General features: G+C 44.5%; 1 protein-coding gene and 1 pseudogene across 1 annotated transcript in view; one reads left to right on the top strand and one right to left on the bottom strand.

Moving 5' to 3' along the window:
• Positions 1-17092, top strand: part of LOC126473866 (mannose-binding protein C-like) — a 793976-nt gene that overhangs the window by 600432 nt on the left and 176452 nt on the right. The window lies entirely within an intron of this gene.
• Positions 6728-6845, bottom strand: LOC126475740 (5S ribosomal RNA; annotated as a pseudogene).

The raw sequence follows: 17092 nt of genomic DNA on the forward strand, positions 1-17092 counted from the left end.
TCGTGTCGTGTCGCGGTACTCCTGCTCTCTTTGTCATGGTTGTGAGACTGTCCTACCTGTGGTGTCACCGCCAGACACCACACTTGCTAGGTGGTAGCTTTAAATCGGCCGCGGTCCATTAGTACATGTCGGACCCGCGTGTCGCCACTGTCAGTCATCGCAGACCGAGCGCCACCACACGGTAGGTCTCGAGAGACTTACTAGCACTCGCCCCAGTTGTACGGACGACTTAGCTAGCGATGCAACACTGACGAAGCCTCGTTTATTTGCAGAGAAGATAGTTAGAATAGCCTTCAGCTAAGTCAAAGGCTACGACCTAGCAAGGCGCCATAGCAATTGATAGTTATCGTATGAAGCATGTCTCATCCAGAACGATGTATACAAATGATGGATTAAAGTTAAGTATTCCAGCAGCTACGTACTTTTCTTTATAGCATTCATTACGTATCCTGTTTCAGACCTCACGCCATCCTGCGTGGGCTTATAGCGTGCATTTCGGCCTTCTCAAGCTATACAACACTACCAATATGGAATCGCTGCACCATGCTTGACGTCGTGATCTCAGAGGCCCTACTCAACTAGCGCCAGATGACAGGTATATTATTCACTCGGTCGTGCAGGATAATGCACGCACGTCACGTACCTTGCGCCAAGAAACGCTCTTATTTGCAACAAGACAAGTACGAGGTGCATTCAAGTTCTAAGGCCTCCGATTTTTTTTCTCCGGACTGGAAAGAGATAGAAACATGCGCATTGTTTTAAAATGAGGCCGCGTTCATTGTCATACGTCCCAGAGATGGCAGCACCATACGGCAGATGGAATTTTACCGCCAGCGGCGACAATGAGAACTGTTTTAAATACTTAAAATGGCGACGTTTTCCTTACTTGAACAGCGTGCAATCATTCGTTTTCTGAATTTGCGTGGTGTGAAACCAATTGAAATTCATCAACAGTTGAAGGAGACATGTGGTGATGGAGTTATGGATGTGTCGAAAGTGCGTTCGTGGGTGCGACAGTTTACCGAAGGCAGAACATCGTGTGACAACAAACCGAAACACCCTCGGGCTCACACAAGCCGGTCTCACGACATGATCGAGAAAGTGGAGAGAATTGTTTTGGGGGATCGCCGAATGACTGTTGAACAGATTGCCTCCAGAGTTGGCATTTCTGTGGGTTCTGTGCACACAATCCTGCATGACGACCTGAAAATGCGAAAAGTGTCATCCAGGTGGGTGCCACGAATGCTGACGGACGACCACACGGCTGCCCGTGTGGCATGTTGCCGAGGATTGTTGACGCGCAACGACAGCACGAATGGGACTTTCTTTTCGTCGGTTGTGACAATGGATGAGACGTGGATGCCATTTTTCAATCCAGAAACAAAGCGCCAGTCAGCTGAATGGAAGCACACAGATTCACCGCCACCAAAAAAATTTTGGGTAACCGCCAGTGTTGAAAAAATGATGGTGTCCATGTTCTGGGACAGCGAGGGCGTAATCCTTACCCATTGCGTTCCAAAGGGCACTACGGTAACAGGTGCATCCTACGAAAATGTTTTGAAGAACAAATTCCTTCCTGCACTGCAACAAAAACGTCCGGGAAGGGCTGCGCGTGTGCTGTTTCACCGAGACAACGCACCCTCACATCGAGCTAACGTTACGCAACAGTTTCTTCGTGATAACAACTTTGAAGTGATTCCTCATGCTCCCTACTCACCTGACCTGGCTCCTAGTGACTTTTGGCTTTTTCCAACAATGAAAGACACTCTCCGTGGCCGCACATTCACCAGCCGTGCTGCTATTGCCTCAGCGATTTTCCTGTGGTCAAAACAGACTCCTAAAGAAGCCTTCGCCGCTGCCATGGAATAATGGCGTCAGCGTTGTGAAAAATGTGTACGTCTGCAGGGCGATTACGTCGAGAAGTAACGCCAGTTTCATCGATTTCGGGTGAGTAGTTAATTAGAAAAAAAATCGGAGGCCTTAGAACTTGAATGCACCTCGTATATTCGCTGACAGTGAGACAAGGTCTGTAGCACCAAGTACTACCAGTACGGAAACTAATGTCGCAGTTCTCCTTGACGCGACAACATAGCCAGGAGACGCGTCCAAAGAGGATACTGTAAAAAAGGATATTAATAACCACCGAGTAGTAGTTTAATAAATGACTTGGATTGATCGCGTGCTAAGGACAAGGGGCTGTTCGGTAATACTGCTGTGGGAAATGTTTCGTATTAGTGTTTCGGTTGCTGAATAATGAACTATCACAATCAGTAAGTATATATATATGAAGACAGTAACTTGTTCTCGAAAGAACAGTTACTGTTGATGACCATGCAGCTTTTTCCTGGAATAAATGATGACTAACTAACAACCTCAGCTGCCGACAGGTGTTGTTGATATACCTCGATGTGGACAGCTGAAAATGTGTGCCCCGACCGGGACTCGAACCCGGGATGGATAGAGCGTCTGCCATGTAAGCAGGAGATCCCGAGTTCGAGTCCCGGTCGGGGCACACATTTTCAGCTGTCCACATCGAGGTATATCAACAACACCTGTCGGCAGCTGAGGTTGTTAGTTAGTCATCATTTACAATCAGTAAGGTTCTGCTGTAATAATAATCGCTTCCGTGTTCCGCTCCAACTGAGAGTTACGTTCTTGATTTTACGCAAGTGTGAGGCAGTCACTGCTTTCGCCTTACAATTTAAAGACGGCTATACGCATCGCAGGTCGCTCTTTGATAATCTCACACGCTGTTGTATTGGGTTGGTCGGGTTGATTTGGGGGGAGGAGACGAAACTGCGAGGTCATCGATCTCATAAGATAGGGAAGGACGGGGAAGGAAGTCGGCCGTGCCCTTTCAAAGGAACCATCCCGCCATTTACCTGAGGCGATTTAGGGAAATCGCGTAAAACCTAAATCACGACGGCCGGTCGCGGGATTGAACCGTCGCCCAGCCGAATGCGAGTCCAGTGTGCTAGACACTGCGCCACCTCGCTCGGTTGCTGTTGTATTAATTAGCAGAAACGCAATAGAGTCCTCACTGCAATACAGTTGTAGGTGGCCGTCGCGATTGACGCGAAACGCGTAATCACGACACGACACTTCGAAATAAACCCTCTTGCCACGACTGGTAAACTGCTCAGGGTCAACCAGCGGCATCGGGGACACGCCCAGTCGACAGTGCGGACCTCCGCCATTACACCCCGTGCTGCTCGCCCTGTATGCTGCCTGCACTCCACTTTCTGACAACTGCCGGCTCTCCGGCGCTCGTGATGCCCGACTATCGATGTATAGCCCACCTCGACCTGTGTGAGGTAAAACACGTTTATCTTTACGTAAGGGGCTGTGGACCCCTTACAACTGGGATACTACCTCTTCTATTCAGACAAGTTGCTGTTCTACTAAATGTTCAAAAGTGTGTGAATTCCTAATGGACCAAACTACTGACGTCATCGGTCCCTAGACTAACACACTGCCACGTGGGATTAGCCGAGCGGTCTGACGCGCTGCAGTCATGGACTGTGCGGCTGGTCCCGGCGGAGGTTCGAGTCCTCCCTCGGGCATGGGTGTGTGTGTTTGTCCTTAGGATAATTTAGGTTAAGTAGTGTGTAAGCTTAGGGACTGATGACCTTAGCAGTTAAGTCCCATAAGATTTCACACACACACACACACACACACACACACACTTACACACACATACATGCGCGGGAGAGGCCGCGAAATGGGTGAATGTTGCCTCTAACCGCTCGGCAACTGTTCTACCTAAAGCCCACATGTGGGGATCGAAAATGAATGAACCTTGCCAGATTTCATTCTTCATCTTCATGGGCCCGATACCTGACTTTATGGCGGTACATTAGATACTTTTAACCCAACCGTCGCATTTACAGTGTGTTAAGGTCGCTGCAAGAACCCTGTCTTCGAGGTCTCCCTGACGTCGTCTTTCAACAAAATAAGGCAAGAACGTATGTTGCGCATTCTGTCGTGAGGTAGTTCGATAGAGATAATGTTCGAGTGTTGCCCAGGACAACACGTTCTCCAGATCATATCATGGGTTGCCGAGAAACTGGTGAGCTAGCAGCCACTACGATTGTTGACCTCAGGCATGGAAGTGAAGCTGCGTCGGGGACCACGAAAAACACGGACCCCGCAACGAACTTGTCACGCTAGTAGCCTTGCTCGCCAAAATTCGCGAACGCCCGGCTCCATTCAAACTCTTAACTTTGTCGGTGCCATCGAGAGTTTTCATCCATTTAAACGCAGAGTTACGAATTATAAAACTCGTCTGAAATAGTTACTCGCTCCCGCAGTAGACGTTTTCAGTTGGTGAGAGATCTGGAGATTGTGCTGGCCAGGGCAGCAGTCGAACACTTTCTGTATCCAGAAAGGCCCGTACAGGACCTGGAACATGCGGTCGTGCATTATCCTGCTGAAATGTAGGGTTTCCCAGGGATCGAATGAAGGGTAGAGCCACGGGTCGTAACACATCAGAAATATAACGTCCACTGTTCAAAGTGCCGTCAGTGTGAACAAGAGGTGACAGAGACATGTAACCAATGGCACCCCATACCATCACGCCGGGTGATACGCCAGTATGGCGATGACGAATACATGCTTCGAATGTGCGTTCACCGCGATGTCGCCAAACACGGATGCGACCATCATGATGCTGTAAACAGAACCTGGATTAATCCGAAAAAATGACGTTTTGCCATTCGTGCACCCAGGTTCGTCGTCGAGTACACCATCGCAGGCGCTCCTGTCTGTGATGCAGCGTCAAGGGTAACCGCAGCCACGGTCTCCGAGCTGATAGTCCATGCTGCGCAAACGTCGTCGAACTGTTCGTGCAGATGGTTGTTGTCTTTCAAACGTCCCGATCTGTTGACTCAGGGACCGAGACGTGGCTGCACGATCCTTTAGAGCCATGCGGATAAGATGCCTGTCATCTCGACTGCTAGTGGTACGAGGCCGTTGGGATCCAGCACGGCGTTCCGGATTACCCTCCTGAACCCACCGATTCCATATTCTGCTAACAGTCATTGGATCTCGACCAAAGCGAGCAGCAATGTCGCGATACGATAAACCGCAATCGCGATAGGCTACAATCCGACCTTTATCAAAGTCGGAAACGTGATGGCACGCATTTCTCCTCCTTACACGAGACATCACAACAACGTTTCACCAGGCAACGCCGGTCAACTGCTGTTTGTGTATGAGAAATCGGTTGGGAGCTCTCCTCATGTCAGCACGTTGTAGGTGTCGCCACCGGCGCCAACCTTGTGTGAATGCTCTGAAAAGCTAATCATTTGCATATCACAGCATCTTCTTCCTGTCGTTTAAATTTCGCGTCTGTAGCACGTCATCCTCGTGGTGTAGCAATTTTAATGGCCAGTAGTGTAGAATGGCGTACCGGTATCTGTCCTCCAAGCTCAGTTACACTCTATACGCGGCCAGGCGTCGCACTTGTATGTAGTAAAATATCGCTAAATGTCCACCTACATATTAGTTACATATTTAATCGCAGAGGCACAATAAGCAAACTGTCGTTATTTGATATCCTTTCAGGTGTTTAATTTTTTTGTCCAGCAATTCTGAGGCTGACGTACTGCACAGAGAGTTCAACCTGATGACGCAGTCTTGTGCCTTTGAAGTCGTTAGCAATTAATAGCAACTCTGTTGTTTGGTGTAGAGGTCCAAAAAGTGACTCTAAGCACTATGGGACGTAACATCTGAGGTCATCAGTCCCCTAGACTTAGAATTACTTAAGCCCAACTAAACTAAGGACATCACACACATCCATGCCCGAGGCAGGGCTCGATCCTGCGACCGCAGCAGCGCGGTTCTGACTGAAGCGCCTAGAACCGCTCGACCACAGCGGCCGGCTGGTGTAGAGGGAACAGAGGAATAACCAGTATTTGTTTTCCGGCGTGTAATTTTTAACAGCTCAGTTCCGCGTCATCTCGAATCACTGTGGGAAGCTGCAAGACGGGGCAGTCAATTTGCCAGCGCGCGGCACACCTTCCGCCGTGCGCTACGTAAGCGGCGGGAGACGAGCAGTTTGCCAGCCGCCTGCGCTAACGGAACTCGGCGTCCCCGTCACGCGCGTGGCTATTTTCGGAGCCTACTCGGCGTCTGCAGCCCGAGGTGCGAGGGCTCAGCAAGAGCGGTCTCTCACGGGATGACTCACTCCGCCTCGTCCCTGCAGATTAACTTGGCGCAACCGGCCGAATCGCGGAATAAACCTCCGGAGAGAAAGCGGACCTCTGGTTACGTGCGAAGCCGTTTGCGCGAGATTTGTGTCTGGGCCCGCCGACGAGCGAAATGCCGCCTAGACCTCTCGGGGAGCGATTTGTGACGCTGTAAAACTTGCAGGCCGTGTAATCGGTATTTCATCAGCTCGGGTTAGCCAACGTGTAATAGTCAATTAATTGATGAAGACACCACGGTTACAAAAAGGTGCACCGGGGGATTCCAGTGATGTACCTGTGCTATTTCTTATTTAATGTATCTGCATGACGTAAGTCTGGTTTTAGTGCTGTAAAATAATAAAAAAGCACTCCGTCGTCAGGCCACGAGCGGCCTACCGGGACCATCCGACCGCCGTGTCATCCTCAGTGGAGTATGCGGATAGGAGGGGCGTGGGGTCAGGTATTCTTGACCTAAGCCGCTACTATTCGGTCGAGTAGCTTCTCAATTGGCATCACGAGGCTGAGTGCACCCCGAAAAATGGCAGCAGCGCATGCCGGCCTGGGTGGTCACCCATCCAAGTGCCGGCCACGCCCGACAGCGCTTAACTTCGGTGATCTCACGGGAACCGGTGCATCCACTGCGGCAAGGCCGTTGCCACGCTGTAAAATAAGAATCTAAAAATTGCTTGTGCATGCCTTTACCAAAATCATCATCTTCTATATTTCTTTGCTGCAGAGTTACAAAATGCTGAAACAACTTCATTGTTTATTGGATGACTAGTCCCCGTAAACACCACCGTTATCTTTTCGACGTGCGACTGATAACATTTAAAAATTATAAGGAGTATTTCTCACCATTACGCATCGTTTTTAAACATTTGAAGCCATTGGACAATATCTAAGATTTTTGTAAAATCTAAGTTTGCAAGACCGTCTTTCGCAACATCTGTTATAAATCGTCTTCCATCTGCTCTTTCCAATTTAAGTTGTTCGTAATTGTAATGCCTAGATATATAGTTGAATTTACCATATTTATATTTGATTAATTTTTCGTATAACCGAATTTTAACTGATTCCTTTTAGCCCTCATGTGGATGACCTCACACTTTTCATTATATAGGGTCAACTGCCAATTTCCGCATCATTCATATACCTTTTCTAAATCGTTTCGCAATTTATTTTGACCTTCTGACGACTTTATTAGTCAATAAACGCCAGCGTCACCTGAAAACAACCTAAGACGGCTGCTCAGATTGTCTCCCAAATCGTTCATATAGATAACGAACAGCAAAGGACCTATAACACTACCTTGGGGAACGCCAGAAATCACTTCTGTTGTACTCCATGACTTTCCGTCAATTACTATGAACCGTGATCTCTCTGACAGGAAATCACGAATCCAGTCAGATGACTGAGACGATATTCCATAAGCAAGCAATTTCACTACAAGCCGCTTGTGTAGTACAGTGTCAAAAGCCTTCTGGAAACCTACAAATACGTAATCAATTTGAAAACCGTTGCCAATAGCACTCAGCACTTCATGTGAATAAAGAGCTAATTGTGTTTCACAGGAACGATGTTTTCTAAATCCGTGTTGTCTGTGTGTCAATACGTTCTCTTCGAAGTAATTCATAATGTCCGAACACAATATATGTATCAAAATCCCTCTGCATAGCCACGTAAAGATATCTGCCTTTAATGTAGTGGATTACTGCTACTACCTTTCTTGAATATTGCCGTGACCCGTGCAACTTTCCAGTCTTTGGGTTCGAATATGAGTGTAAGTATGGAGCTATTGCATCAGCATGCTCTGAAAGGAACCTAATTGGTATATAGTCTGGAGCAGAAGACTTGCTTTTAAAAAAATGGTTCAAATGGCTCTGAGCACTATGCGACTTGACATCTGTGGTCATCAGTCCCCTAGAACTTTAGAACTTACTTAAACCTAACTAACCTAAGGACATCACACACATCCATGCCCGAGACAGGATTCGAACCTGCGACCGCAGCGGTCACGCGGATCCAGACTGACTTGCTTTTATTAAGTATTTTAAGTTGCTTCACTACTCCGAGGATATCTGCTTCTAAGTTGCTCATAGTGGCAGCTGCTCTTGATTCGAATTCTGTAATATTTATTTTGTGCTCTTTGCTGAAGGAATTTGGCAAGGCTCTGTGTAGTAACTCTGCTTTAGCAACACTGCCATTGATAGAATGAGATTTTCACTCTGCGGCGGAGTGTGCGCTGATATGAAACTTCGTGGCAGATTAAAACTGTGTGCCGGACCGAGACTCAAACTCGGAACCTTTGCCTTTCGCGGGCAAGTGCTCTACCAACTGAGCGTCCCATCGTCCATGACTGGTTTTGTGACCACGAGGATGAACTGTCTCATGTCTCTGGCCACCCACAACCACATCTTAGTATCATTGATCCTTTGTCGCCTACTTAGGAGGGGATAGTGTATGATCACTGCCTGTCTCCAACATCGTTACCCGAGCTTGCCACTATTTTGCAGGAAAAACGATATACAATTCCCTTGAAAACCATACAGAATCTGTATTTATCCATTCCGAGACGTCTGCAAGCTGTTTTGAATGCCGTCGGGTTTTGCTACACCGTATTAGATATGGTAATATGTTGTACTCCTGGCATTTGGATAGTTTTGTTCACTCCCTGCACATTCCCACACTCTTCGTTAATAGACAGCAGGCCTAGTGGGTTCGCTTTTCTGCTCACTTTCGCGTGAAATAAAGTCACAGCTCGAGAAAGAATGTAGGGGCACCATAAGGATTTCATGACCAGCGCAGAAAAATCAAGTTGTGATCGTGAAACTTGGTAATGGTATTAGACGTTCTGTACATATATACCCTTCAATGCGAAAAATTTTTCTCAACGATGGATGACTTGCTACAGATCATGGTCTTAGAAGAATGCGTTTTGGTTTTTCAAGGAACGTACCATCTCGGAAATTAACTTGTCATCATTTTGAAAATACCAGTCACGTAATGGTTTCTTCATCTTACAAAGTAGCACTACTAAGTGTCATGTCAGGAAAATACAGAGAGGTGGAGGTGGAGAGGCAAAATTTGAAACGCAAAGGAGCCGTACGTATAGCTGTGTCCTGTCCAGAATCAGCAGTGGCGTTGCCGAGGAGCAGAAAGAGCGCCTCAGACAGCTTCGGCTTAGCAGCCTCCCTTACCCTCGTCAGGATATTTCGGTAGAATGTTACGCTGACGGTTCGCACCAATGGACACTCATCACCACCTTGCTCGATGATAGTTGCGCATTCGTCTTCTTCGGAGGTGGTTAAACTCTGTCTCGACAGGTCGCTTTACGTCGCTTTATGGGCGTCATAATGATACAGTCACCACTCCATGGCGGATGGCTGGCTAAAGAAATCATCTGTTTTGACCCAATACAGCCGCAGCATACCCGCTGTCGCCGCGATTCAGCGGGCTTCGTGACTGAGTATGAGCAGTCGCGAAACCTTTGCCATGTTCAAAGCACTGATCCATGATCACTTTTCTCGTTTTCCATTATTGCCTCGACAGTAGCAGGGCCTCCACTCCTGCTGCAATTCTCAGTTCTTCTCAGAGAGGTGGTCTGCTACATTGTTCACTGCCATTCAGAGTTCTTTGACCACACTGGATGCCTCTACGCCAGCTGACTGCTGTGTCATACGATGGTGCGTTGTTCCTATACGCTTCCACCGACGCAGTACACATAACTACAGCATTGTTACCCTTCAAATATACAGGGTTTTACAAAAAGGTACGGCCAAACTTTCAGGAAACATTCCTCACACACAAAGAAAGAAAATATGTTATGTGGACATGTTTCCGGAAACGCTCACTTTCCATGTTAGAGCTCATTTTATTACTTCTCTTCAAATCACATTAATCATGGAATGGAAACGCACAGCAACAGAACGTACCAGCGTGACTTCAAACACTTTGTTACAGGAAATGTTCAAAATGTCCTCCGTTAGCGAGGATACATGCATCCACCCTCCGTGGCATGGAATCCCTGATGCGCTGATGCAGCCCTGGAGAATGGCGTATTGTATCACAGTCGTCCACAATACGATCACGAAGAGTCTTTACATTTGGTACCGGGGTTGCGTTGACAAGAGCTTTCAAATGCCCCCATAAATGAAAGTCAAGAGGGTTGAGGTCAGGAGAGCGTGGAGGCCATGGAATTGGTCCGCCTCTACCAATCCATCGGTCACCGAATCTGTTGTTGAGAAGCGTACGAACACTTCGACTGAAATGTGCAGGAGCTCCATCGTGCATGAACCACATGTTGTGTCGTACTTGTAAAGGCACATGTTCTAGCAGCACAGGTAGAGTATCCCGTATGAAATCATGATAACGTGCTCCATTGAGCGTAGGTGGAAGAACATACTGACGAAACTAAAATGAGCTCTAACATGGAAATTAAGCGTTTCCGGACACATGTCCACATAACATCTTTTCTTTATTCGTGTGTGAGGAATGTTTCCTGAAAGTTTGGCCGTACCTTTTTGTAACACCCTGTAGAAAATAACTTAGGGCGCGATACTTCCCTTTATCAGTAGGCTGCACTGTTTTGTTTAGGCTCCTCTAGCGGCGTAATTCGAGACACGTCAATTTCAGTGTGTACCAGGTCTACAGAACAAAACTTTAATTATGTCACTTCATTTTTTTTAATTTTTTTTTTTTTTTTTTTGTAACGATAAATTTATGACTTCCCCCCGTACAAATAACAGATACGGATCGCAACAGTTATATTATTTGTAGGGCGGCGGGTGGTATGATTTTTAATGTTCCTATTATTTATTTAATGCTGTTGTTTGCCATTCTCAACACTGGCTCTCTAACTACAATATTGGCAACCAGAAACTGATTAGCAAAACGTGAAGCCTGTAATTAGAATTCCTAGTGCCCACTTCATCTGAGAAATACATTTATAGCTACAGCTTATAGCTCTGAGGAATTAGGATATTGTCTGGGATTCATAATCAAAAACCATTCTCTCTAAAATGTTCACTATATTCTGAAAGTCACAGACCAAAAAAAGGAATCCACACAATCCAACTACCAGAGCAGTTCAGAGTCTAATGCGCTGATATAACTATAACTGTTCAAATTAAATGTTTAAGTGAATGTTCGCCATAATTTGATGATAATGTTCTTCAAACGCCACGCTAAATAATGGTAGAATGTCTGTCCTGCGGCGGCACGTGAAAATACGACATACGCCAACTAAACATAGATTGTTAACGCCATCCCAAAATTAACACTTCACTCGAAAACGATTCCATGGTTACGCGTATCCCGAATAACTTATTACTGCATCCGAGGCTGTTTATATCAACGATACCGACGCGACGCGACTCCCGGCACAGGTGGTGTGCTATTCAGCGTCTGGAGAGAACTGGGGCCTTCCCTTTTCTCGCGCAGCGTTCTTACATATAAAGCCGCGGTGCGGACGGCTAAGGGAACGCCTGATCAAATCGGCTCTCCCGACTAGCCGCTGGGCTAGTAATGCACCACTTTAAGTTACCGAATAAATCATTGCTTCCTTTGCTGATGGCCGATGAAGCTTTCAATTTAATTGTAGTAGTCATAATAAAAGTCTGACGTGGCTAAGTCAAATATTTTGGGCGAGAGAATTAATTTAATTACACTACACGCAGTAGACGAGCTCCGAACTTGCTCTTTGGAGATACGCTATAGCTATAGTTTTATAGTTATTCAGTTGAAACTTCTCACATCTTTATGATTATAGCAGATCTCCCTTCTACTTAAATTTAAACCTCCTAGCTTTATTTATTCGCCTACTTAATCTATTTTGCTTCCATAATTTTTAAGACAAAAACCAGAAAATCATGAATTTCAACTAAAATTTTAATTTGTGAGATCCAGAATACTGTTTCTACTAAATTATTATGCAAAAGGAATCTAAATATAAATTTTTAAGTTTCTAGCTCTTTTCTGTTGCCCCAATGATTTTTACAGAATAACGTCCAAATTTCGAAAATGGTTAAATTTATTGAACTGATATTCAACACATATTGATTTAGTATTACTCCTGACATGCTAGAAACGTTTCAGGTTATTTACTTGATTTTTAAAGTATTGGTAACATTTATGACGTCAGAGCTAGTTACAGCGGACTGGCTGGCACACAGTGGAAAGACTGATGTGAATTTTATAAGGCGTGAGTAGGCTGCTTCCCTACATATTGGTCACAAGAGTGGTTTGCAAGTGACTGTGGTAACTGGGAGTAGAGTTAGCGCAGCGATACGACGGACGTGAACGGGCCAATAGGCTTGATCAAGCTTTTTCTCTGACTGGTTTTCCTGTAAACAAATAGCTGTCAGTCACTTTATTATTCTCATACGAGTGTAGGACAGTTGTACAGGCCGCACTTTCTTTCGCGGCCAGCGGCAGAGACACGGACACGGCGGTGTCGGTCCCCGGAGGGAAGGCCGCGCAAGGCCCTTCTCCGTGAACTTAGCCCCGCCTCGCCTAAACATTCAGCCACCGCAGCACCTGGAGGTCGAGCCTAAGCCTGCAACACAGCCAAAAAGTCGACCCAAGGTCGCTCACACACACCCACCCACCCGCCCACACACACACACACACACACACACACACACACACACACACAGTCTCGCACCGAGGGCGTGGCCGTCCCGAGCCGCCGCGTCAGCACTATTCCGGAGCCGGGCGTGCTGCGACACAGCCGGAGCGAAGGAACCTAGCGGCGCGGGAAAGCGGGCCCCTGCGGTGTAGGCTAACCCGCGTAGCTCGCATGTACACGCTTGAACTGTAAATTTCGCCACTGTGTAGCTGGCCATTAAGACATCATTTGTCGTCGCATAAAATGTTTAACTATGAAAAATAGCTTGCATTCTGGTTTCACAAACGTGTTTCTTTTCATGCTGCTTGAGCTACTGCATCAAAAAGGCCACTGTAAATGTGTCATACTACGACTTTGTACGTCGTTGATATTTCCTCTACAGGAGCATTTCTCAATCTTTTCAATTAGTGGAACCGTTTTTAACGTCCACCTTTATCGTTGAAACCCTGTTTTGTATCTATAGTATGTTTTTAATGCAATAGTCTGTCAATGGATTAGTTTTGTAACAAAAATTAAAATTAATTCGACTAATATTTACTTGCTTCAGAAATGATTTCAAAATTAATCTAAAAGTTCTTGAAGTAATCTTAAATTTAAGACAACGTATCAAGTAGCACTTATAAATTCAAACAATAAAGAGATGAGTGGTACTGGTTTTTATTTTCGCAGATAAACCTAATATTAGGTGTCGTGGATGAAAGTTGAACCATCATGGCGGGTTTGGCGGCAGTTCTGTTTCGGTATTTAGTTTTTGTCAACACACAATCTGAAAATTCTGTCTGGCACATATATGTAATTGCGAATGGTAAAAATAGCAGCGTTGCCTTTTGGATCAATTCAGGATATTAATCTTTTAAGCTAAACCAGGATTCCGATAACAGCATTAATTTCAATTTATCTTCCAAGGATGAATGAAATGTCAGTTTAAAAAAATTTCTTGTGCTTCTGCTGAGGAGGTCGAAGCTCATTCATTGATAATAAAGAGGCTTCTAATCTACAATTCAAATTTGATATATAATGTATTGTTCATTTGAAAAAATACTGATTTAAAGTTTCTTTCAAATCTTCCAGGCTACTGATTAACTTCTTCAATAACTGTCTCTCCCATTCCAACTCCTGCCGCTCCTAAAAGGTATTATCTTGTTGAATAGGACTTGAGCTCATGGCTCGTAACTTGTTGCCGCTGCTTCCTGATAAGCACAGCCTCGTCCACTGTCTGTGCCGCATTCGTACGAAGTACCCAAGTTAGCAAGTGGAGGAGAGGGTTAGCTATTCTTCAATTTTTTTTAATTTCGAAGATCTATTAATTTTATTTTTTAGTTACTTTCATTGTTTTCACTTAAAAAACACTTAATTCTGCGGAACCGTCGAGTGATGGCTACAGAACTCCACAATTTAGCGGAACACAGTTTAAGAAGCACTGCTCGACAGTGGTGTGCACAGTGTTTCGAAGTAAAGAATATGTTTGAGGGTAAAAAAAAAAAAAAATTGAATCGTGTTGCTTCAACTACATCGTTCTGTCACTAGATACAGGTAGACACATGTTACGTCGGACTTAACATCACACGAGTCGTAGTCCATGGATCCCACGGGGAGGGTTCTCTGATCGGTGGAAAAGCTTCAGATATATACTTTCATTGAAGTGCGGTATAATGGAATGATTTAACGTTAAGAACGATTCTTATCTGACAGTGATAGTGATAATTTTTTTTATAAAGTAACCTAAGATATTTATTTTAAGAGTTTCTTTGAAAACACTCTTCAGTAAGGTAGGGCTGTTCAACAGAATGTTATTTAATTCACTCTTAACCTCAACCACATTATTTACGTGTCACGTAATATGCTAAGGTAGGTATATAATGGCGTCTAACCGTATCTTTTGGCACGCTGTTGTAATGGAAGTCGTATACCTGTTACTTCTACAGACAAGCCAGTCGAAACATTACGTAAAGTATGAGACATGTCATGTGCTTTGAAGTAAAAATAAATAAGTTGCATTGAACAAATATAGTGCTATCCAATTACAAGCTGTTGTGAAGAACGCAAAAAACTGCAACAAATTGGTATCTCACAGACCACGATCGGAAACAGGTATAAATTCAGACATATGGAACACAACTGCCAGGAATTCAGGCTGGATGAAGAAACCTGAGGAGGATAGGGCTTTCGTCAAACAAAAAAATGAAGACGTTAACCTAGGTTCCAAAAGATACTGATAGGATGCCTAAGCCGGCAAGGCAAGATAACAAAACAGGAACATGGAAAATGATTCTGATCATCAGCATTTCATCCATATAGGCTCAATTCCAATGTAAAGCAGAATATCAGTGGAGTCCTGCATCCTTGCAGCAGATGTATTGGTGTACACAGAAACTAATAATAATGTTAGTGTATAAAGGTTTTTTTACAGTATCGACATAGCTGCTGTGTGAAGAGGTTTCATCAGCTTAGCGTCTAATAGAAACCGTTCTAATACGTAATTTGTACTGAATTCTGAATGTGCATTTATTACTTTCACACTGATGTACATGAAACTGAATGCCGTTCTAAGTTTTCAAGTAACTATAACTCAAGGAAATTATTTGGGAAAAGTTCCGAATATTTTGTGAGTAACCAAGATCCGTAGTATTTATTTTAAGACCACAAGTAAATATGCTATATCCATAGATTTTGTACAAGTAGTTAGTATTCTTCCATTTCTCAAGGTTAGGTTTTACATAACAAGTAAAATAACACTAATATCGAAGCACCTTCAACCCAGTTCCTTGTTATGATCAGCGTTACCGTTTACGACCGCATAACTTTGGTTGCCTGAAGAAAGAGTTTGGATATGTTAATGAACCAATGTGACACGTTCTTCTTCAGATCCATAGAATGAAATTTTCTTTCGTCTAAACAAATATTGAACTAATTAGTGCGTTGGCAAAAGATGCTGTCTTTAAAGATGGGCCATATTTTACGGCAATGTGTAGCTGCGACAGTGTTGCTGTCAACATTGTTGCACTGTGGCTGGTATTAATGTGGAATGGCCTGGAAATATTACTCCTGTTGTCCACCTAGGGAGGAGAATACATCCTATGAATGGGCGATATAGAATGTGTCCAGGGAGGAATGGTCAGTATTAAGGAATATGACATAAACGCTCATTGGAAGCAAAAATCTTCATATGGATATATGCCTAATTCCGAATGGTTCCCAAGCCAGAATCCAGAATACGTTTAACGCACATTTGTTTTTGGGCTACTGGCGCACGTATTTTTGTTACCCATCCTACTTCTTAAACGTCTTATTCTACCCCAACCTATCCTGTTGCTTACAACGTCTTTGCTCGTGATATCGTTCTGCCATAGGAATAGGAGTGGATCCAGATCAGAAACCCATGGGACTCCCTTTGTGATTTCTCCCCATTCATTAAAATTTTCAGCCTTTTAAACATAGTTTGAATTATTCAGCACAACCTTTTGTATCCTGTTTGTTAAGTATGATTCAAACCAGTTGTGTTTGATGCTATCAGTTTCATAAATAACAATTTACGTTGAAGGTGTTCTGTCTCGGAAACTGTTCAAAATATGGCATATATCTATATGAAGACTTTTCCTTCAGATGAGCTTTCCTGTCATATCGCCGAAAATGGACCATCCTTTCTGGAACACCCTATATAGTGCAGTCTGTGAGTGTTTGCCTCTCACTCTCAGCTTTGCTTCATCTTTCTCACGCCGACGGGCCACAGTGCCAAGTCACGGAATCTGAGTAGTGAAACCATCTTCTTTGCGCTTCAGGTCGTTGGCGAGCGATCGCAGACGCACTGGATTCATTTGTTTGTCTAGAGGAATGTAAAAGCGGACAAACGAGAGAGCCATGAGTTCCATAAATGTGAGACATCTACGACCAGAGCAGTGGCACACAGAAAGTAATATATCGAAAGACTGCTGTCTGAATAAGGACAGTCTGTTTTCTGCCGTAGTATTAGCAAATCTACCGCAGTGAGTCCTACTAACCGTGTTTTGCATACGTTCTTAAGAATTCTAAACTTTTTGCAACTTTCACCGCATGTGTTTCTATCTTCATGAACGGCAACTTGCCAACTGTACTTTCTGTTATTACAATGTTTTTACACATTTCTTTCCACGTTCCACAACCCCGGCCGTTGGTGTACTGCATTTATGAAGTTCATAGTTCGCTAATTGTACTGATGAACCGCAGTAATTTGTTAACACAAATATTTGGTTGTTATTCCAAATTTATCTTAATCAGTTCCAAGACTCCTTTCACCAAAGCA

Source organism: Schistocerca serialis, chromosome 4 (genome assembly GCF_023864345.2).
Source record: "Schistocerca serialis cubense isolate TAMUIC-IGC-003099 chromosome 4, iqSchSeri2.2, whole genome shotgun sequence".
NCBI lineage: Eukaryota > Metazoa > Arthropoda > Insecta > Orthoptera > Acrididae > Schistocerca > Schistocerca serialis.